This window comes from Benincasa hispida, chromosome 7 (assembly GCF_027475165.1).
Source record: "Benincasa hispida cultivar pf3 chromosome 7, pf3_genome.v1.1, whole genome shotgun sequence".
Lineage (NCBI taxonomy): Eukaryota > Viridiplantae > Streptophyta > Magnoliopsida > Cucurbitales > Cucurbitaceae > Benincasa > Benincasa hispida.
This window is the reverse complement of record NC_143484.1, coordinates 28,818,602-28,841,834: the sequence shown is the minus strand read 5'-3', so window position 1 is coordinate 28,841,834 and position 23,233 is coordinate 28,818,602.

Sequence of the window (23,233 nt, the reverse complement as noted above, 5' to 3'; positions counted from 1 at the left end):
TTTACATGTAAATTACATTCACTCTACGAGTTTTAGGGCATAAAACCCAACAAACTCCCACTTGAACTAAAACTCTAGTTAGTGGGACTTACATTACATGGAACAATGAGGATGTTACAAATACAAAGTAAAATACAATAAACTAGGGAATCTCATACCCATTACTCATCTCCCACTTGTCAAAGGAAATAAAGAGATGCATTGATTACAAAATGTATTAATGTCTTAAGCCAAAATGTAATACAATACAGAGATAAGTAGAGAGGTGGAGGGCTAGACGTAGGCAACCTCTTGCTTCCATCAGATGTGTGTCAAGGCTGCCGGTGGTGCCATGGATGGGCGGTGGAGTAGTCTCTCTCTCGAGATCTATCTCTGGCAAAGCTCTGGTCATCACTCGGAATAGGTTGAAGGAATGAAGAACTCTCAAAGAATGTCTTCTCACACTCTCATCTGTGATGACAAGGATCTTTCTTTAGGCAGAAGCTCGGATACCTTGAATTTGGGCTCTAAGGCTCTATTTATAGAGCTCGATCGCCCACAGCATTGATGGTCCTGCTCTGAATCTCTGCCACTAACGGCGCGGTAGGTGAAATGTCAAATCATCTTTTTTATACTCCCGAGGTATGCGTTCATGCTTGATTTCTGAAGTATCATCGTATTCCACCAACCTTGTGATCACCCTTCTATCATGGTTATTACTCTGTAGCCGCACCCTCCATGCGATGAACGCATGCGATTAATAGCCGCAACATCCTTGCGTGAACGCGTGCGATCAATAGCCGTAACATCCATGCGATGAACGTATGAAATCACCCTCTCGATGGTCTGGGATTCATCACATGCGATCGATTACTGCGATAGCTACAAAAATAGACATTTTGACGTAGAATAACGCATAATATTGGGTTAGTAGAGATTTCCCATGTTGATCGACGCAAGCTCACTTTTCATATGAATTCTTAGTATAATCACTGCATATTCTACTTGTTAGCCCTCATAATTCTAAATAAAAGGCTGCAATAACTTGTATTTCTACCAGCTATCAGTTGCCTTCTGATAAGACAACGTATCCTCAACCTCGCCATCGGCTATCATAGCCAGGATTCCATGAAACCCATATAGTGAACAAATGGATTTGCAACCCTCCCACTATGTCGAGGTTCCCTCAACTCTTGAGGTGGAATTGATCTACAATATGAATTTCCATCAACAACTCTTATTGACGAAGCAGGCTCTTCAACAACTCTTGTTGAAGTTTCAGTAGTTTTGTCGCAACACGATCTTACTACGTGGACTGTGCTCTCTCATATGATCCTTCTCCAAGAAGGTAGCATTCGTAGACACAAACACTCTATTTTCCTTAGGATCATAAAAGTAACCCCCTCATGTACCTTTTGGGTAGCCTATAAATGGGCACAGCCTCGAACGTGGTTCCAATTTCTTTGGATTAGCCTCCAGCACATGTGTTGGGCAACCCCATATATGGAAGTGACGCAAACTAGCTTTACACTCTTTCCACAACTCCAAATGTGTTCTCATAACACTCTTGGAAGGAACACAGTTGAGGATATAAGATGTAGTCTCCACTGCAAAACCAAAAAAAGAGTTCGGTAAGAAAGCATAACTCATCATCAACCGAACCATGTCCAATAAGATTTTGTTTCTCCTCTTTGCTACACCATTCTGCTGAGGTGTACCCGACCTGAGAGTTGGGAAACGATTCCATGTTCTATCATATAGTTCTAGAACTCCGAATTAAAAAACTCTTCACCCCGATCCGATCGAAGTGTTTTAATCCATCTATCAAATGCGTTTTCAACTTCAGCCTTGAACTTTTTGAACTTTTCAAAGGATTCAGAATTCCATTACATCAAATAAACATACCCATACCTATAGTAATCATCAGTAAAAATGGTGAAATACTCATAGCCTCCCATGGCTTCAACATTCATCGAACCACAAAGGTCAAAATGCACTAACTCTAGAGGCTCTTTGGCTTGATAACCTTTTCCAGTAAAAGGTCTTTTAGTCATCTTGCTTTCAAGGCATGATTCGCACATCGGTAAAGAATTTTCCTCTAACTCGCTTAGAAGTCCATTCTTCACCAACCTCTCAATCCTATTGAGGTTGATGTGCCCTAATCGAAGGTGCCAAAGTTGGGCATTTTCCTTAGGAGAAACCTTTTGTCGTTTATTTTGAGTTACGGCAGTTTTAAACATCTATATATTATAGAGGAAACTTGTTGCTAACGGTCTTAGCACATACAAGTTGTTTTCCAGTTTTGCTGAACAAATCTCAACACCATCTTCATGAATAAACACTTTATTCAAATCAAAATGAAGAGCATATTTACATGTATCAGACATTTTACAGAAATTAAGTTTCGCTTTAACTCGAAAACTACATAAACATCATTCAAAATGATAAACTTCTTCTTTAAAGTCAATTATAGCCCTCCCACTGCCACAACTGAGATGACGTGCCCAGTGCCTACTCGCATCATCATCTCTCTAGCCTCAAGCTGCCGCCAGGATCTAATCCTCTAAAAAGAAGAACAAACATGATTAGTGGCCTCAGAGCCAATGATCCAGGCAGAATCATCATTCTCCACTAAACAAGTTTCCAAAACTAGTAAATCATATTTACCTTGTTTTGCCTTGGCCTTAGCCTTATTCTTCTCCTTTATCCAGCAAGGACAATTCCACTTCCAGTGCCCATCCTGGTTATAATGGAAACACCTTCCCTTGTCAATCAGCGTTGGTTGCCTACCCCGCTGTGCGACAGGCTGTGGGATAGCAGGTGCCTTCCCCTTACCCTTACCACCCATCTTCTTCTTCCACTTGGAAGTGTTAGAAGTAGAAGGTACAGACTTAGTTCCTGAGGTTGAACCTTTATGGAACTTCTTTGATGAAGAAGAAATATTTGCCTCACCAACCTTCTTCTCCTTACTTTTTAGCAAGGATTGGAATATCTGCAACTCGTTGAGGAGAGTTATAAAGGTATAGTTCACTTTATTCAATATCGCATTACTAACAAAGTGTATGAAGCTATCTGGCAACGAATGCAAAATTATTCTAACCTGGCTGCCCTCATCGATGCGCGACCCATTCATCTCCACCACATTGAAGTGGACCATCATGTTTAGCACATGTTCACGAACAAAGGTGCCTTCCTCCATTTTGGAGTTAAAGATGCATTTTAGAGCTTCATGCTTGAGCTGTCCAGATGGTTGTCCGAACATTCCCCACAAGGACTCCATGTTTTCACGCGTTGAGACCATAGGCTCATGCTTCTTAGCTAAAACTTCATTAAGACTAGCCAAGATATAAGCTTGGGCCTTCTCATTCGCTCGTGTTCACCGCTCATAAGCCTCCCAAATATTTCGAATGGTGTTCTGAGGTGGAATAGAAAGACACTCCTTTGTAAGGACGAACCTCAGGTCATCGATAATTAAAATAGTAGTGATCATTTGTTTCCAACTAGCGTAGTTCTCACCATATCAGCACTTAATAGAGCTAATGTGGTTGTAGCATTCTAATATTGCTAAAAATTGAACAAACTTAATGAGTCTACGCAATACCACTTTTAACACCAATTTTAGTTTTAGCAAAATAGTTTCCATGTACCCTAAGTGAAAAGGCATCTATTTTGCAATGATGTCTCAGTGAGGCAGGACAAAAGTCACCAATGGGGTGATCAAATGCCTCTTCACTAAGATGAGACACTCTCAACCATTAGGCAGAAACAACTTTTGTAACTGACCCTAACAGTCACCATTTTTCGGTTCAAAACTATTAACCTTTAACAATACCGCGTAAATGTAACCCCTCCTTTTCGGTCCTAGAGTCCGCCCTAATGCGACCACCGTAGGAAAAAAGTAGATTAGGATAAGAGACTAAAGCGACCTTATCCTATACAGGAGATCAGATAAAAAGTCATGCAAAGCTGCCATCCTGTAGAAGGGACACTCCCAAAGTGCCTTGAGGCGATGCATAGAAATGTTATCCAACCTTGAGAGAGACCGTAGGATATGTTGTCACACGTCCTGCTCCCACTTACTATGAACATTCTCTCCATTCACCTTGGTATTTGTTGGGGATGATGCCCTAAACTCTCATGTCTTGTAGTTTGTAAACACGGTTTTGAATAAACACTAGTGATGTATAATATATAATATATGATCACCAAATGTACATCAAGCCTGCCTTTTTGAATGGAATTCTTGAGGAGACCATTTATATGGTGCAGCCTGAAGGATTCATTGCCTAAGGTCAAGAGCAAAAAGTTTGCAAACTGAATCTGTCCATTTATGGGTTGAAACAGGCGTCTCGATCTTGGAATATTCAGTTTGATACTACGATCAAATCGTACGACTTTGACCAAAACATTGATGAGCCTTGTGTCTACAAGAAAATCGTTAATCGGTTCAGTAGTTTTCTTAGTGTTGTATGTAGACGATATCCTACTCATTGGGGATGATGTAGGACTACTGACTGTAGTTAAGAACTGGCTAGCGACCCAATTCCAAATGAAAGATTTGGGAGAGGCTCAGTTTGTTCTGAGTATACAGATCTTTTGGGATTGTAAGAACAAAGTGCTAGCGCTGTCTCAAGCATCGTACATTGACAAGATGTTGCTCAAGTACTCAATGCAGGACTCCAAAAGTGGCATACTGCCGTTCATATATGGAGTTACTTAGTCTAAAGAAATGTGTCCTACGATGCCTCAAGAGGTTGAGGAGATAAGACGGGTCCCATATGCATCTGCTATTGGTAGTCTGATGTATGTGATGCTTTGTACTCGACCAAACATCTGTTATGCTGTGGGAATAGTCAGTAGGTATCAGTCTAACCCAGGTCAGGGTCACAGAACCACAGTTAAGAACATCCTCAAGTATCTTTAGAGAACGAGGGACTACTTGCTCGTGTATGGAACTAGGGGTTTCATCCTTACTGAATACATTGATTTTGACTTTTAGACTGATAAGGACTCTCAAAAGTCCACTTCAGGGTTAGTTTTTACTTTTAACGGAGGAGCAATAGTGTGCCGAAGTACTAAACAGGGGTGCATCGTCGACTCCACGATAGAGGCCGAGTATGTAGCAGCTTGTGAAGCTGCTAAGAAGGCCATTTGGCTCAGGAAGTTCCTGACAGAGTTGGAAGTTGTTCCAGACATGTCTAGGCCCATCACCCTCTATTGTGACAATAGTGATGCTGTGGCATACTCCAAGGAGCCCACGAGTCACAGGTGCGACAAACACATAGAGCGGAAGTATCATCTGATCTGCGAGACAGTGCATCGAGGGGACGTGATAGTCACGAAGTTCGCTCTGAAGCACAACGTTGCTAACCCGTTTACGAAGGCTCTCACGGCTACAGTGTTTGAGGGTAACCTTCAGAGCATGGGTCTACGGGACCATCCGCGGTTGGACTAGGGCAAGTGGGAGATATTTTTGTACTGGGCCTTAGTGCCCTAGTTTATTATTTTGTACTAGTTATTTGTATACCCCACTCACTTTAGGACAAGTGAGAGATTGTTGGGAATGATGCCCTAAACTCTCATGTCCTGTATTTTGTAAACATAGTTTTGAACAAACGCTAGTGATGTATAATATATGATATTTTCTTCACTTATTGTCTATGAACATTGGATATTTTATTTGCTTTACCACAAACCAATAAACTAAAATCTATGAACATTGGTTATCATTTGTAACTTAAGCATATATGTGGAGACAAACAGATGGATCATGTCTTAAGTGATAATCAAAATGGTCTGTAGTATATGGATATAGGATGGAAACCTTATCCTGGTAATGCTACGGATGCGGCCCGCTTTGTAGAATAGTTACAAGTGTTGTGACTTGCTATAAATGGTCTGATCCTGATCATTCATGTGGGGACAAGCGAGCAGGGGCATCCTATATAAAGGAGTTTGTATAAGACCAGACCACGAAGTGTTATAGTCTCGTTATATAACGATGTTCATGACAGAGACTTCACTTCACTTGGATGACTATAGGTAACATGACCTTAATCCTGAGTGAGTTGAGAACTTCTGCCTTGGAGAGCAATCCTTTGATTTGCATGGGTGCGAGTGGCCAGATCGCCGACTCAAACCTACCACTTTGGAGATTCGTCTGATTTAGGAGCTAGAAACTCAGCTACACAAGATGGAATTCACTCATTCCTTGAAACAGGGGTAAGTAGATAAATTGCTCCCTTAAGGGTTGATCTCGGGGCTTGAACAATGTGGCGCCACACACCTTCTCATGGTCCGAGAGGTGTCCACAAATAGTAGGACTATGTTGTATTGTTCATTAGAGGGATCAATGATACTTAAGGAGTTAGATGTAATTATAGGGACAAAACAGTAAATTGGCCCAGTTGTACTTACTAGCATCTGTGAAGGGTTATCGTACTATTGATTGGTTATATCCGATGGACACAGAAATATATCTGTGATAAAAAGAGTACAACTGTCAGTCTTTAGTGGAATGTCTGGCAGTTAACAGATGGTGGATCTCGTGACTAAAGAGTTTAGTCAGCTATTCACGTATCGTTGGAGCTTCCAGCTATAGGTCCATAAGGTCTCCTTCGTAGCTCAATGGATTCAAGTCGAGAATCAGTTTTTGGGTCAATCTGAAATATTCAAATTGACAAGAGGGAGTTCAATTGTATATGATATGATTGAACTGGTTAATTATATATGATGTTGGATTGTATCATCACGCAGTGGAAGCAACAAGGATCAATAAGCATTCTAATTCATTAATTTTGGCGAAAACTAAAGCATGCTTGTACAGAAATACATGTTTCAAGTCATACCTTTGTAGAACTCTTGAAATCTCGATTTCCAGCTACAAATCTCTCCAAATCTTTGCGCATACCACAATTACATCTTCCCCACTTTTCTCTTGGTGCTCTAGATTGAGTTGTGAGACTCAAAATAAGCTTGAATCAAGGGAACTTGAAGGATAACTTACAGCAACAAGCCACTTGAAGAACTCCTTCTTCACACGAATTTTTCAGCAAAAATTCTACCGATTGCATGCCTCAAATTCACTCCTATCTTCTCAATATATTACAGACCATCATGCAAGGAAGATAGCTGCATGAGATGCAACTCATGCTTGAAGTAATTGAAGCCTAAAGATGGTGGGTTACGGGTGAGCTACTTGAAAATGACAATGGAAAATACCATTTTTCCATTTTATGTATTTTTTTTCATTTTTCAAATTCCAAATTTGATTTTAGAAAAAACAATTTGATTTCCTAAACAAAAAATTATTAATTTTACAAATTAATTTCATAAATTAATTTTTCCAATAAAATTAATAAATAATTATTTAAACAATTTACATAATTCTAATTAATTTAATATCAAATATTAAATTAATCTTATAAAAATTCACCTTCATATATTTAAATCACATTTAAATATTAATTCTCCGATTCCGTTTAATTCTTAAAATTAAACGTGTAATTATATCTCATATAATTACTAATTCCTTTAATTCTAATTTGAACGTTTCAAATTAACTTATCACGCTACTCTAGAGCAAATCCATTTACGAGCTAGTAGGGGGACCTTGCAGACCTATAAATCATGGGCTCCAATGATCTGAGATTAATTGGCTAAACTCACTAGACCAAATTAACCCCCATTCGTTAACTAATGGGTCACTCCACTAAAGCCCATAGTTGAACTCCCTTCACTGTAGATATATTATGTCCATATGATTTAACCATAATTAGTAAGTCGACCCTTCGCAGGTTGTTCATAATAATGATTGGGTCAAATATTCTTTTTACCCCCGAGATTACTTCTTGTTCCTCAAGTTCCTACTGAACTTCTAATGAATAACTGGTTTGTGAACCAGTCACTAAACCAAAACTCTCTCATCCCAGTGAGAGGGCGGGGCCTCTTGTTCAAGACCTGGATTCAGTACTTGAGAGAACAACCTTTCTTCTATCCCTAAATCGGGTAGGAGTGAATTCCATCTTGCACATTATGTCCCCAGCTATCTATTTAGTCTTACCCTTGAAATGGGAGGCTTATTGAGTCGGCACTATTGAGCCAACCCTCACCTATGCAAATCTAAGGATTATCCCAAATAAATAGAAGTTCATAGTTAGCTCAGGATTAAGATCGAGTTACCTAGGTCATCTAAATGAAATAGTCAATCTTATATAGTAAACAACGTTATAAAGTAAGAGTAACTTATTTCTTGCTCCGATCTTATGCAAACTCATTGCATGGGATGCCCTCACTCCTCATGACATAACATGTACGAATTAGGATCATATCGTTTGTAGCACTTTACAACTCTTTGTAACAACTACAGAGTAGGCCACATCCCATAGTGTTACCAGAATAAGGCACCCAACCTTATTCATATACTATAGATCATTTTGACTATTTACTCAAACCTGATCCACTTTTATGTCTCTACATAAAGTTCAAGTACTCATGTAATAGTCATGAGTCTTAGTTTATTAGATTTAGACTTTTATGTATACAATTTATAAAATTAATAATAAGTTTATTGACTATAGAAAATGTTTATCATTCTACAAATTGCGAGTTTTAGGACATAAAATCCAACATATGATATGATTGACATTATGTATGAGATACATTATCTAGAGAAAAATGAATATAAATATGATTTATATCTAGTAGAGAAGAAAATACTATGGTTTATATGTGATATTAAACCATAGGTTAATGAATATAATAAGATTATATTTATCATTTTTAATTGGACAATTATAGGATAATTGTGCCAACATTTTCTCTGTAACCGTGTAATAGTGTGAGGTTTCATTCAGTTTTCGTAACTGAAGAATAAAATGAACATTGTTTTCATTTTGCAAAAGATCGGTTATTCGCTCACGCTTTGTGTATACAGCCTATCGCATAGCAAACCAAGAGACTACACGATAGCTCAACGTTTCTCATGATCATGTACACAAGCACTTCTTTCTAAACGATCGCATAGGAATTACTAAATGATCATCTAGCTTTTTCCTAAATGATCATGTGCTAGAGCGATTATTAAACGATCGTCTATACGATCACAACCTATTTACTAAACGATTGTGTACCGCTTCCTAAACGATCAAGCATTGTCTATACGATAAACCCGATATTCTCCCACTTTTTTAGTCGTGGTATATGATCTTCATTTCCTCCTTCCCTTTACCAAATCCAACAAAGCCCACACATTCTAAATTCTCACACTGAGAATACCGAGGGTTCTAAATGGTGGTGTCATCCCCATTGCTGTGTTCATTTGGAGGCCGTTCGTAGGTAAACGACCGATGTTTTGGTGAACAATTGCTTGGACGTTCTAGCGAGAATGATGGTGGGAAATTTGAAGTCAATTTTACTCGACAACCAAAATCTCATGGGTGCGGTATGCGATGCATGTTCCTAAGATATACATAGTCATGCGTCGATGGTCATGCGTTGGACTGATAATACGTTAATGAATGTATGCGATGACCATGCGTCCTACCACAAGTTTTCTTACGCTCATGCCATGTATAACGCGAACGCAAGTTTCTCGGGTAATTCGAGGTCGAACACAAGGACTTGTAGCTATATGTATGCAGTGATGTGCATGCGGCAGTATAAATAAAAGAATGGAGGGGATGTTGCTAAGTTAATCCTACTCCTACTCCTATCTAACAGACAACGTAATGAGAATATGTATGAAAGATAGAGATGTGACAAACCTTGACATGAAATAAATGTGTGGGAAAATAGATAAAATGCGAAGATGTTTTCATTGCAACCCTTAAGAGTGACCACAAGGGCAACCCTAGTCAACGCAAGCCAATGCGATCATGCTACACTCATGCACGACAAATCATTTTCCAATGGAAATGCAGTGCTCCTAAGTCTAGGACGCATGTGTTGAATGCAAAAGTGTCCATAGAGCTTATTCCTAAGTTTTACTCTTTTCCTATGCGATGATGCAAAATGCACACAACTTTGCGGTGACCGCACACAATTGTATTCTATCTCTAAGATGCATGCGATGGGTTAATAGCAAACAATGCTTATTCCTAAGCTCTTATCTCTTGCATTATGAGTTCTAATCTGACTCTCCCAAGCCTAGATTCTTCTTGCATTATGAGTTCTAATCTGACTCTTCCAAGCTTAGATTCTAACCTAACATACCCAAGCCTAGATCCTGTCCTTAAACTACCCTCCCGAGTATCCCTAATGGACGAATAAAGCATACATAATACAAGACAATTGCATGAACTTGGTTGACGCAAGATCGTTACTATCCCTAGTGAACAGTGCATGCCTTACTTAATATGTCCAACCACTTACCCTCCTGGGTAGTTGATTGTTGCTGACTTTACTCATAGACAAGCAATGCGTTAGCCTGTAGACAGGCATTGCAGCAGCTTTACACTAAGTAAATAAGTTTACTCCCACACTCACACAACACACACCTCTCGGTGGGTTGCTACCATGCTTCATATCCCTAATCCACATGACTAAGTATGCGATACCTAAGCAGTCCCATTAAGTGTTGCGATGAAAGTAAAGATGCTAAGAAAAGAAGATGGTGATGGAGTCGAAGGAACAGAGAAATGCATTGAAAACAAATTGTATTAATTCCTTAATTCCAAGATGTCATACAATACAATATAAGAAAGAAAGGAAATGAAAATGACCGACTGGAAGCAAAGATTTGCTCCTAGGGGATGTGCGTCAAGGCTGCCGGTGGTGGCATGGATGGGCAGAGGAACTGACTCTTTCGAGATCTAACTCCAGTTGTAGGCTCCGGTCATCACTCGGAATGGATGAAGGAGGTAAAGAACTCTCAACTGTCTTCTCACGCGTTTGTCTGGATCGCGGGGAAAATCCCCGGATCACAAGAATCCTCCCTGGATTACCTGAATTTCAACTCATCAGCTTCTATTTATAGAGCTTTGGTCGCTGACAACATTAATTGGACTGCTCTGAGTCTGATGTTCGGCGCGTTAGTCCTTTCTGAACCTCTGCCACCAACAGTGTGGTAGGTGAAATGTCAACATCATCTTTCGGTTTTTCTCGAGGTAGATGTGTTGATGCGTTCATTCCACCTACCTTTCGTTGATCCCATTAGAATGCGTTGTCGCGTAGCTACAATCATTCAATGGTCGTATTCGCTTAATACCGCAACTCTACATGATGACTGCAATCGCTTGACGAGCACAGCTCCCATGCGATGGACGCATACGGCTGATTACCACAACATCCATATGTTGATCGATGCGTTTGCCTTTGCGATGGAGTGTTTCTTCACATGCGGTCGTCTATGCGGTGGTCCGGTTTTCGCGTTTGCGTTCATTTCCTACATTAGCTATAAAAATAGAGCATTGAACGCATAATAATGCAAAATAACGGGTTAGCTGAGATTCAACATGCTAATCGACGCAAGCTCACTTTCTCGTGAATTCCTATCATGATTACCGCATATTCTGCCTAACAACCTTCATAATTCTAAGTAAAAGGCCTAAGATGACATGCGTTTCTACATGTCATCAGAGAGCGAGAGGAGCAGTTCCTTGGATGAGAATGAGTTTTGCTGAAGAAGAGTCTTCAACTGGTATGTATTTGTTCTCTTATTGTTTATTTGTTAAAAGTGTGCCGATAATTTGTTGTTTATTGCATATCTATTTTGTTTGAATGTAAATACGGTAATTCTGTTACAATGAGTTTGAAACGATCTGCTTCTGCTCAGAGGTACTCTTGTATAAGAGTTCCTGACCTACCCAAACACCATCCTTTAAGGGGACACTCCAAGGGTGCTACGAGGTTGAGGATAGATCTCACAGTATGAACATAAAGGGAGAAATGTGAAGAGGTTTAAATGAAGTATCATATACCCTAAGTACCTCCCACTGAATGTTCTACCTAGGGATTCATTAACTTAGATGATCCGGCTACTGATTTTATCTAAGTTAGTTTAATTTGCTAAAAAAAAACTCTTATCTTTGAAATTAAACAAGTTCAAGTCAAGTCATATTAAACTCTTTAACGGACTATCCTGAAATTTGCATGCATGCATCAAATCTATCTAATTCACATTTCCAGGTAGGTTCCCAGGTAGAGGTGTTCCGTTTCTGTCAGTTTAAGTACCCCAGCCTAGACAGAACCTGCCTTAGACAAAAGGTCCCTTATAGATAGATTTGCTACATATTTAATCTTTTATTAGTCAATTTAATCCTATTAAACTGATTAAAAGATTAAATCTTAGGTATCTAATCTCATTAGAACCGTGATCTTAGGTCTATCTCCACTAAATTTTAAAACTCTTTTAAAACCATGATTCAAGCCTAAGTTCGCATGCATGTCTTTCTTATTGATTTTAGTTCTAATTTCCATTATAACACTTATAAAAGAAACAACCAAAACCCATTCACATTGCTATGCATAACTAGGTATTTATAACTCTTATAAATTTAACCTATGAGTCATGCTTCATGCAATGTCCATTCATTACTATATATCACTCTTATATACTTGGTAATGAACTAAGCAAAATGCTTCCATACACCCTTATACTATAACACTTATAATATAAAGATGATGCATGTCTATGCTTAATGCATGCATAAATATAACTCTTATATTATATGATGCATGAACATGCTCTTATGTAATTTAAGTCATACAAACTACTACATCATAACACTTACAGTATAGAGAAGATGCATGACCAATGCATAACCTAAGGTGGGATTTCAACTATATGGCATACCATATGACATATAATAAAACATATATCTTATATACATTTAAAGAACTAATGGACCAGGATGATTAGCCTCAAAACCAGAAATTAAATTCTATCTATTACATAAGTCCATCACAAGCGAATCGGGTCTTGAACCACTCGGGCGAAGCCTCCCTGATCATTTAGTAAAGCAGGCAAGTGATAATTGATAGAAATACAAGTTATTACAGCTCAAATAAGTAAAACATGAGAGAATACAATGGTAAAATAAGCAATATCATGACCAAAAGGGCTGAACTGAAAGAAATTGCGATCGAAAAACCCCATCGCATAAAAGTAGTTAATTTACTTATTTTTTGCAGGAAAAATTCGATGGCGCAAGTGAAATTGCGATCCAAAGGAGCAAGGCATCAGCGCACTTAAAGATTGCGATCGCAAGTCATGCGATCGTATGTGATCGTGAAAAGTTTCTTAAAAAGGTGGTCGCATAAAGACTGTGCATCAAGGTGACAACATAATAAATCATGATGGGACGGAAAGCTGATGATGGTCGAATTTGAATTTAGTTGACAAGTCGTTAAAAGCCACACTATAGCAAGTACACTCAACTTTCGGTGTCCATTAATTGACACATCAGAGCAGAGGAATTAATGCCACCCATCATTGAAATCATTAGCAAGAAAGGATGTTTCACCTTGAGCTCTATAAATACCGAAGGCCACCATTGTAAAAGGGTCAACAAGTCGAAGTTAGAGCATTAGTTAGTTTGTTCACGCAACTCGAACATATACTTAGAGGACGGAGAAGAGCAATGAGACGAGGACACCGAGAGATCCTTCCTGGACAGATCGAGAGACTGTCGGAAAGTGTTACAAAGGAAAGAGGGCCAACACTTACGAGAGCAAGAATAAACATCTAGAATAGAGTTGGAGTGAAAAAGAACAGTGTAAAAGGCCACAGGAAGCAAGACATTGCTTACCGGGCTTCTTATCTCTCAATTCCATTTGTTATTTTGTATTCAGTACTTTATTTACAGAAAATAGAAATCTCATTTCAATCTATGTTCAATCTCTCCATACTTCGCGTGAGTAGCTAAATTTCTGAATGGGTTGGGAAGTACTTAGCTAGCATAACTTAAGATTTTACATTTTACGCGATCATCTTGTCTTATGTATGCATCATTCACCCTTTAGATATACTTGAGAGAGTAGTCTAAAGATAGAATCTAGACCTTGAGAGAGTCAGATTAGAATCTAGGATTGAGATGGTTGGATTAAAATCGCATAAGCAAGAAGTAGAAACTTAGACATAAGTTCTATTGCTATTTACACATCGCATGCGTTCTAGAAATAGGAATGATTGTATGCGGTCACCTTGTTTTATGTGTTCATCATTCATCATCGCATAGACAAGAGTAGAGGCTTAGACATAAGTCCTATCAACTGTTTCGTATACACATCGCATGCGTCCTAGAAATAGGAATTATGGCATTCTGCATTGAGAAATGACGTGATGTTATTTGTGTGTAGCATGATCGCATAATATGTGCATAATCTTAGGAAATGTTAGCTAAACCCCTTTTCAACCCCTTCATCACATACTCATTGTAACTCTACGCGTTCATCAACTCTGCGTTCAAACTTCTTCGCATAGGAAAAACCTCAATCAAAACACCATCCACTACATTTGTTTTTACTACCGCAAGAAAATCAAAGTGACAGTCGCATATTTACTTAGTAGTCCCTGTGTTTGACCCTGGACTTACCAAGAAACCTAATAAGGCTTATACTTGGGTCTTGTTAGAAAAACTTGTATGATCACCACATAACACACATCACCGCAAACTCACACCATTATGCATCACCATCCAGTTTTTGACGCCGTTGTCGGGGACTACGATATATATTGCACTAACAGCAAACCTCTTTGATTTTCTTTGCAGCTTTCGACCTTTATGCATTGCCATTCCTTCAGTAAGGGAAGAAGCAGGCGTCGCATGAGTGAAGGACACACTCCTAAGCCCAACTACGACCCAGAGATCGAAAGAACATTCCAAAGAAGACAGAGAGACAACCGCCGACAACAAGGAAGAACTCCCAGAATGGCGGAACAACTAAAAGAAAGAGCCGCAAATGCGAACAACATTATGAAAAATCCTATCCTCCTGGCGAATGATCACAATAGACCCATCTGGGACTATGCGTCACCTAACCTGTATGATTTCTCCCCAGGAATCATGAAGCCAGCTTTGGATGGATCAAGGTTTGAGATGAAGTCGGTTATGTTACAGATGATCTAGACAGCTGGACAATTTGGTGGACGGCGTGGTGAAGATCCGCACGCCCATCTCCAGAGCTTTATTGAAATTTGTAACACTTTTATGTTCTCGAATATCTCTGCTGAAGAAGTTCGAATCACGCTATTTCCATTTTCGTTATGCGATAAAGCAAGGAAATGGGCATACTCCCTCGAACTAGGGGAGATAACTTCATGGGAATAGGTTATCGAGAAGTTTATGAAGAAGTATTTCCCTCCTACCGAGAATGCTAGACGGAGGAAGTTAATCACAAATTTTGAACAAGAAGAAGACGAATCGCTCAGCGATGCGTGGGTGAGGTTCAAGAGATTAGTGCGAGATTGCCCGCACAAGGGATTACCAAACTATCTCCATATGGAGATATTCTATCATGGATTAAATCCTACATCGCAAACAGCTGCCAATGCAACAGCAGCAGGTGGTCTGCTAGACAAGACTTATGACGAGGCTAAAAATATTCTTGATTGCATATCAAAAAATCATGAAGATTGGCAAGAAAGCGATCAACGAGGAAAACCTAGAGAAGGTAACGCAAACAACAGTGCCATCGCATCTTTGCAAAATCAAATGAATTTGATGATAAATTTGTTACAGGGCATCGCAATCAACAATCCTGGAACGCAGAGAGGGCAAGTCAACACAATAGAATAGACAAGCACAAGCTGTGCTACATGTGAAGAATCGCATCCGATTGAAGAGTGTCCACGGAACCCGCAGTCAATCTACTTTGTTAAGAACAACCCTTTCTCAAATACATACAACCCCTGGTGAAGAAACCACCCTAATTTCGCTTGGAAAAATAACCAACAACAAGGTTACCAACCTATGGCACAAAAAGAAGGACCACCGGGATTTTTCCAATGAACTAACAGTCAATAAAAACAACAAGCCAGCAGCTCTCAAGCACCACCATCATCCTCTCTAGAGAACCTGTTAAAACAGTACATTGAAAAGAATGAGACGGTCCTCTAGAACCAGGCGACTTCCATCTGCAATCTAGAAATCCAAATAGGACAGATTGCGAGTAAGCTAAAAAACAGACCACAGGGAACGTTGCCGAGCTCAACTAAGCTCCCATGCAGCCTGGGGAACACAGGGAAGGAGCACTACCAAGCAGTTACCATGCGAAATGGAAAGACGATGGCGGAAGAAAGGAAGAAGCCTAGCAGGACCAATCCGAATGCGATGGAATTAAAGAAACTGTTGACGCAAAATGAATAAGAAGAGCCCGAGATGATGGAACCGGAAGTTGCGACCACCTCTAAACCTCTAGACCACGAAAATGTGAAGGTACAACTACCACCATTCCTGCAAAGATTGAAAAAGAAGCAAAATGATGAAAGTCAGTATCATCACTTTCTGGAATTATTAAAATAGCTACACATCAACATTTCTTTTACAGAAGCGATGGAGCAAATGCCGAAATATGCCAAGTTTTTTAAGGATATGGTGTCGAAGAAAAGAAGTACAGGAAATTTCACTATGGTGGCATTAACACAAAAATCAAACGCTATAATCCCACCGAAGATGCGTGACCCAGGCAGCTTTACGATACCCTGCTCAATTGGCGGGATCTACATCGGTCAAGCATTATGCGATCTTGGGGCCAACATAAATTTAATGCCCCTTTCAATCTTCAAACAGTTGAATGTGGGGTAGCTGACACCCACAATGGTGACTCTCCAGCTTGCAGACAGGTCCTTAGTACACCTTGAAGGAAAGTTGAAGGATGTCTTGGTCACAATCGATAAATTCATTCTACCAGCAGACTTCATCATTCTAGATTACGAAGCGAACAAAGATGTGCTTATCATCTTAGGATGACCATTTTTATCCACTGGTTGTGCCCAAATTGATGTGCACAAAGGAGAGATCATGATGAGCATCAATGGGAAGAAGTTCAGGTTTAACCTCATCAAAGCGATGAAGTATCCAGAAGATGAAGGCCTATCAGATTCTGACAATGAACACAGTTGCGATGAAGAATTGGAGTCCGAAGAAGAAGATGAAGAAAAGGATGTGACAACATCCGTAGAAACCTGCCATGTAATCACGGAGACAGTGAGCACCGAAGAAAAGTTGAATTTGAATGAAGAGAGAAAAACACAGAAACCTTCCTTAGAATAACCACCTACCTTGGAGCTGAAAACTCTACCAAGTCATTTGAAATACGTTTTCCTTGGGCAAAATGAAACCTTGCCGGTAATAATATCCTTTGCGCTGCTAGAAGAGAAAGAAAATGCGCTGCTCAGCATTTTGAAGAAGTATATAAAAGCAATCGGGTGGACACTTGCGAATATAAGAGGGATTAGCCCAACATACTACATGCATAGAATTCGACTCGAAGAAAACCAGAAAGGCTCTGTCGAACATCAATGCAGACTGAACCCTGCGATGGAAGAGGTTGTAAAAAAAGAGATCATTAGATGGTTAGACGTTGGCATCATATACCCTATCGTCGATAGTACGTGGGTTAGCCCCGTGCAATGCGTTCCCAAGAAGGACAAAATGACGGTAGTCTCGAACGCAAACAACGAATTAATACCCATAAGAACCGTCACTAGCTGGCGAATTTGCATGAACTATCGGAAGCTTAATGCGATGACGAAGAAGGATCATTTCCCTTTACCTTTTATTGATCAAATGCTAGACTGACTAGCAGAAAATGACTACTTCTGTTTTCTTGATGGGTATGCGGGCTACAACCAAATAATGATTGCACCAGAAGACCAAGAAAAGACCACATTCACCTGCCCATATGGAACGCTTGCTTTTCGCCGCATGCCGTTTGAATTATGCAATGCGCCGAGCACGTTTCAGAGGTGCATGATGGCAATTTTCTCCGAGTATCTCAAGGATTCAGTGGAAATCTTTATGGACGATTTCTCAGTTTATGGGCAAACGTATGAAGTCTTTCTGAAAAACTTAGAGAGGATACTAAAAAGATGCGAAAAGACCAATCTGGTGCTGAATTGGGAGAAATGCCATTTCATGGTTAACGAAGGAATTGCGCTCGGGCACAAGGTTTCTAAGGAAGGGCTAGAGGTGGATAAAGCAAAAATTGAGGCCATTGAAAAACTTCCACCTCTAGCAAATGTGAAGGCTGTAAGGAGTTTCTTGGGACATGCAGGATTCTATCGACGATTTGTGAAGGACTTCTCTAAGATAGCTCGACCGTTGAGTGCATTGCTAGAGGCTGACAGAACTTTTGACTTTGATTCACAATGCCTCAACGCATTCAAAGTACTGAAGAACGCATTAATTACAGCGCCTATTTTGATCGCACTCAACTGGACAAAGCCATTCGAGTTAATGTGCAATGCCAACAGTTATACGATGGGGGTAGTGTTAGCACATAAGGAAAAGACAATGTTGCACCCCATCGCATATGCGAGCAGAAAATTAAACTCGGCCCAGGCAAACTACACTACTACAGAGAATGAGCTTTTTGCGGTAATCTTTGCGCTTGAAAAATTTAGACCTTACCTATTGGGATCCAAAGTTATAGTTCACACCAACCATTCGGTAATAAGATATTTAATGACCAAAAAAGATATAAAGCCGAGGCTAATCCAATGGGTTCTCCTCCTCCAAGAATTTAACATGGAGATAATTGACGGTAAGGGAATGGAGAACCAGGTCGTTGACCACTTGTCAAGATTAAAGAATCCGGAAGTAGACCGCATTCAGTCGGAGGTGAACACATCCTTTCTAGATGAGCAGCTGTTCATACTTGAAGAATTACCGTGGTACACAGATGTTGTTAATTTCTTGGTCTGTAAGCAATTTTCGGAAAATTACATAGCCCACCAAAAGAAACGGCTCATTCATGAATGTAAATCCTATTACTGGGATGAGCCGAATCTTTACAGAAGGGGACCAGACCAGATCTTGCGACTCTATGTGCCAGAGATTGATTTTTAGCACATACTCTTTCAATGCCATGACTTACCCTATGGCGGACATTTTAGGGGACAACGCACAGCAGCAAAAGTGTTACAAAACGGGTATTATTGGCTAACTCTATTTAAGGATGCACGAGACTATTTTATGAAATGTGACAAGTGCCAACGCACGGGAAACATTTCAAGGAAGAATGCGATGCCAATAAACATTATATTGGAATTGGAACTCTTCGACGTGTGAGGCATAGACTTCATGGGACCATTTCCACCAAAAAAATGGTCATAAGTACATTCTGTTGGCCGTCGATTATGTCTCCAAATGGATTGAAGCGGTATCATGTGTCGCAAACGATGCGGCGACAGTCTCCAGATTCTTACAGAGAAACATCTTCACTCGTTTTAGCACCCCACGTGCCATAATAAGTGATGAAGTCTCCCACTTTGTCAATGGCATCATTAACAAACTGTTGCTCAAGTACAATGCCCATCATAAGATCACCACCGCATATCACCCTTAGACAAAGGCCAAGCTGAGGTGTCTAATAGATAAATCAAGCTGATTTTAGAAAAGGTGGTGAATCCCTCACGAGAGGATTGGGCCATGAAGCTTAACGATGCCTTGTGGGCATATAAGACTGCCTATAAAATGCCTATAGGCATGTCTCCGTATGCGTTGGTGTTCGGAAAGGCATGTCATCTACCGCTGGAATTAGAGCATAAGGTGTTGTGGGCAGTGAATAAGCTTAACTTTGATTTGAGGACTGCAGAGGAAGAGAGAAAAGTTCAGTTGCTCGAGCTAAATGAATGGAGACTTCAAGCGTATGAAAATGCCAAGATCTACAAAGAATGTACAAAGCATTGGCATGACAAGTGACTGTGTGAAAAGAATCTCCAAGTTGGTCAGAAGGTTTTGCTATTCAATTCTAGGCTATGACTCTTTCTAGGAAAATTGAAATCACGCTAGTACGGACCATTCATAGTTAAAGAAGTATTCCCGCACGATACGGTCGAATTAACAAATGAAGATGGGACCAGCACATTTAAGGTCAATGAACAAAGAGTCAAAATGTATCATGGAGGAGACTTTCACCGCGAGAAAACCTCTGTGGACCTGAGAAATCCAGAATGAAGAAGAAACGAGTAGTCCCTGCGTTGATATGCGACACACACTCATCAGGGACGAATCCTTTTTTTTTTAGTATCCTTTTGATATTTTTCTTTTATGAATTTATCTTAATTTTTGCTTAACCACTACTTTTGAGAGTTACCAACTCTTTCGTTCATATTTTTTTCCCTCTTGATATTTAGCAATGATCGTAGTGAACGATTGCAATGGAGCTATGTGATAACCTAAAAACACGCGATCGGTTCGATCAGCCCATCACAATCAAAGGATCAACCCACCGCAAGAAAAGATGTGATCAAAGATGATGCAGGCAACAGAGCAAATTTAGGGGTTGTGTCTTTCCTTGACTCATTTTATTTTAATTTTGCACTTCTTGCATCTCATTTTAACATTGCTAAATTCTACTATCGCATCCTCTTTAGTTTGACTCAATCATTAAATTTTGATTACTTTATTTGGTTACCACATTCTTCCTCGTACCAATTATGACTTCAATGATGAAATTCATGCCTTTATTTCTTATCGCATGTACTAGAGTTAAATTAATTTCAGGACAGTCAATTCATGAAACATTTCTAAAATTTAGCGAGCTACCAGTTTTTCTTCAAATCGATTTTTATGAAATTTCCTAAGTTCATCGCATGAGTTATTTCGTCTATCAGCAATGAGGACATTACTGTGTGTAAATTTAGGGGTGCTAATAGTGTTATTTTCAACCTTGCTACTTTTAGAAATTCAATCTAAAAAAAATTATATAGCGTTGAGATCGAATCTTGCTCGTAGTTGGATGTCCGCATGACACCCGTGGGGGCAAGCCAAAAAGAAGGTAGGAATTGTGATCAACGCATAAACCAAGTGATCGCAACTCTACTGCCAAATAAAGAAATGGGCTTGAGTTTTGATTGAGAAAGAGTGTCTTGCTCATAGTTGGATGTCCGCATGACACCTGTGGGGGCAAGCCAAAATAAAGGCGGGGTACTTGGATCAGCGCAAGATCACAAAAAGAACATCCAAATCGTGCAAGGGTAAAAATCACTTGGAAACACCCCGACTGGAGAAAGTTTTGAAATAAATCATGCGAGTAAAATTTTTTTTAAGGTTAAACTTGCGGTCCCTAAAAATTAGAAATATTTTAGGAAAAGATCAAGATAGAAATTAAGAAGGCATTGATTCATCAAATTTGAATAAAGCACCTTGAGAAGTCTAGGTAGGGTAAGGGTGGTTGACTTTTTAAAGAAAATCTTTAATTCATGCTTGAGGACAAGCATTGTTTTAAATTTGGGGGTGTGATAACTAGTAGAAATACAAGTTATTACAGCTCAAATAAGTAAAACAATGAGAGAATGCAATGGTAAAATAAACAATATCATGTCCAAAAGCGCTGAACTGAAAGGAATTGCAATCGCAAGCGCCCATCGCATAAAAATAGTTAATTTACTTATTTTGTGCAGGAAAAATGCGATTGCACAAGTGAAATTGCGATCCAAAGAAGCAAGGCATCAGCGCGCTTGAAGATTATGATCACAAGTCATGCGATCGTATGCGATCGTGAGAAGTTTCTTAAAAAGGTGGTCGCATAAAGACTATGCATCAAGGTGACAGTATAATAAATCATGATGGGACGGAAAGCTGATGACGGTTGAATTTGAATTTATTTGACAAGTCGTTAAAAGCCACACTATAGTATGTACACTCAACTTTCAATGACCATTAATCAGTGCATCAGAATAGAGGAATTAATGTCGCCCATCATTACAATCATTAGCAAGAAAGGTTGTTTCACCTTGAGCTCTATAAATACCGAAGGCCACCATTGTAAAAGGGTCAACAAGTCGAAGTTAGAGTGTTAGTTAGTTTGTTCACGCACATACTCGAAATATACTTAGAGGATGGAGAAGAGCAAGGAGACGAGGACACCGAAAGATCATTCCTGGACAGATCGAGAGACTGCCGGAAAGCGTTACAAAGGAGAGAGGGCCAACACTTGCGAGAGCAAGAATACACATCTAGAATAGAGTTGGTGTGAAAAAGAATAGTGTAAAAGGCCATGGGAAGTAAGACATTGCTTACCGAGCTTCTTATCTCTCAATTCCATTTGTTATTTTGTATTTAGTACTTTTTTTTACAGAAAATAGAAATCTCATTTCAATCTATGTTCAATCTCTCCATACTTCGCATGAGTAGCTAAATTTCTGAATGGGTTGAGAAATACTTAGCTAGCATGACTTAAGATTTTACATTTTATGCGATTATCTTGTCTTATGTATGCATCATTCACCTTTTAGATATACTTGAGAGAGTAGTCTAAAGATAGAATCTAGACTCGAGAGAGTCAGATTAGAATCTAGGCTTCAGAAAGTCGGATTAGTAGAAACTTAGACATAAGTTCTATTGCTATTTACACATCACATGTGTCCTAGAAATAAGAATGATTATATGCGGTCACCTTGTTTTATGTGTGCATCATTCATCATCGCATAGACAAGAGTAGAGGCTTAGACATAAGTCTTATTGACTGTTTCATATACACATCGCATGCGTCCTAGAAATAGGAATTATGGCATTCTGCATTGAAAGATGACGTGTTGTTATTTATGTGTAGCATGATCGCATAACTTGTGCATAATCTTAGGAAATGTTAGCTAAACCCCTTCTCAACCCCTTCATCGCATACTCATTGTAACTCTACACATTCATCAACTCTGCGATCAAACTCTGTCGCATAGGAAAAACCTCAATCAAAATACCATCCACTACATTTGTTTTTACTACCATAAGAGAATCAAAGTGACTGTCGCATATTTACTTAGTAGTCCCTATGTTCGACCCTGGACTTACCAGGAAACCTAATAAGGCTTATACTTGGGTATTGTTAGGAAAACTTGCATGATCACCGCATAACACATATCACCGCAAACTCACACCATAACGCATCATAATCACATGCATCAGCAAGTAACCATGATCACTTAGCAATGATTGAGTACCATTTACAATGCGATAAAGCATGAGGCTACTCGATCGTTTAGCACACTAATATTAAACGCGCAAGTCTAAACGATCGTATAGGCGACGACGTTACTATGAAGCACGATCGTCTAAACGACCATAGAACAAGTGCTAAGTAACTTTTACTA